This window comes from Tupaia chinensis, unplaced genomic scaffold (assembly GCF_000334495.1).
Source record: "Tupaia chinensis unplaced genomic scaffold, TupChi_1.0 Scaffold000115_1, whole genome shotgun sequence".
Lineage (NCBI taxonomy): Eukaryota > Metazoa > Chordata > Mammalia > Scandentia > Tupaiidae > Tupaia > Tupaia belangeri.
In genome coordinates, this window is record NW_006159579.1 from 4,709,367 (window position 1) to 4,710,704 (window position 1,338).

Sequence of the window (1,338 nt, forward strand, 5' to 3'; positions counted from 1 at the left end):
TGTGAGCTCGCCAGAAAGACAGAGAGAGACAGAGAGATAGAAAGCGAGAAATCAACCCCCAGGGGGGATGGCCACGCCACAATTCCTTCTCCTCCATTCTCCTCTCGGGATCTTGGGTGCGCATGGACATGCACCCGGCGTGAGTTTATGCCACCGGATCCAGGATTCGAACCATGGTTGACTACATGGGAGTTCAGTGACATAGCCATTACACTGACTGCTGGTCCCCAAACCCATAGGGCTTTTAATTCAGGTAGGCCTGACCCCGAAGTAAATTTGCCCTTTTATTGTTAAGGTGGGCAAGAAGGAAGCTGCTGGTGGGTGCTGTAGTGGTGGCGGTCCCAGGATTTTGAAAGAGCCCAGTGCGTTGGAGAACCACAAGCAGCTCTCAGCTTTACTAGGGCATTGGGGTGGGGGTGGGTGGGTGGTTAAAGGGGAAGCTAGCGACCTTCCACCCCTGACCACCACTGCCCCTGTCATCTGCGTCACTAGCATTTTTTTGTCCGGGTTATTGACTGTAGCTTCCTCACTGGCCTCCCTGTGTCTACTTTGCCTCTCCCTTCATTGTTCCCCCTCCCCATTTAGTCACCCCTCTGCCCCAAACCCTCCTTTGGCTTTACTTAATGCAATCGAGAATACCAGGTGCTGCCCAGCTCCTCTGAGCTTACTCCTTCCACTCTCCTTCCTGGTCATTTCCCACTGGCCATATCATTTCCCCACCGCTGGCTGCACTTGCTTTCTCTCTGCCTGGAATATGCCTCCCCTTCAGATAGACAGATGGCTCACTCTCTCCCTTGCTGTCTCTGCCACTTCATTCCAGTCTCTATTCTAAAGAGAGGCCTTTCCAAAACAGTTACCACTACCTGCTTTATCACATCTCGATGTATCCATTGTGTGCTTTGGTCCTGAGCACATAGACCCCAAGGGAGCAGGGATTTGTAGCTTGCCCTGTTGTTCAGTGCTTGGTGTTCAAGGTGTGTTTGTTGAATAAATGACTGAAAGAAAAAATAAGTGAATAAACCAAACCTGAAACAGAGGATGCCTTCAGTAAATCTCTGTTGGTGTGAGATGCTTTTTGTTGAAGTGTTTCTCTTCTCATTTATTTTATTTTCCTTAATTTTATATTTGGAAAACTTCAGACATACAAAAAGTTGAATGACTGGTCCAGTGACTATTCTTACTTCCTCTTAGATTTAAGAAATTGTTAGCATTTCACCACTGTTGTTTTATATATTCAAATCTGCATGTGTATATGTGTCTGTACAGGTGGACCCATGTAAGAGTCAGTTGTAGAATCATGACACTTGCCCTTTGTCTTTAGAACTTGACTCTGAAGAG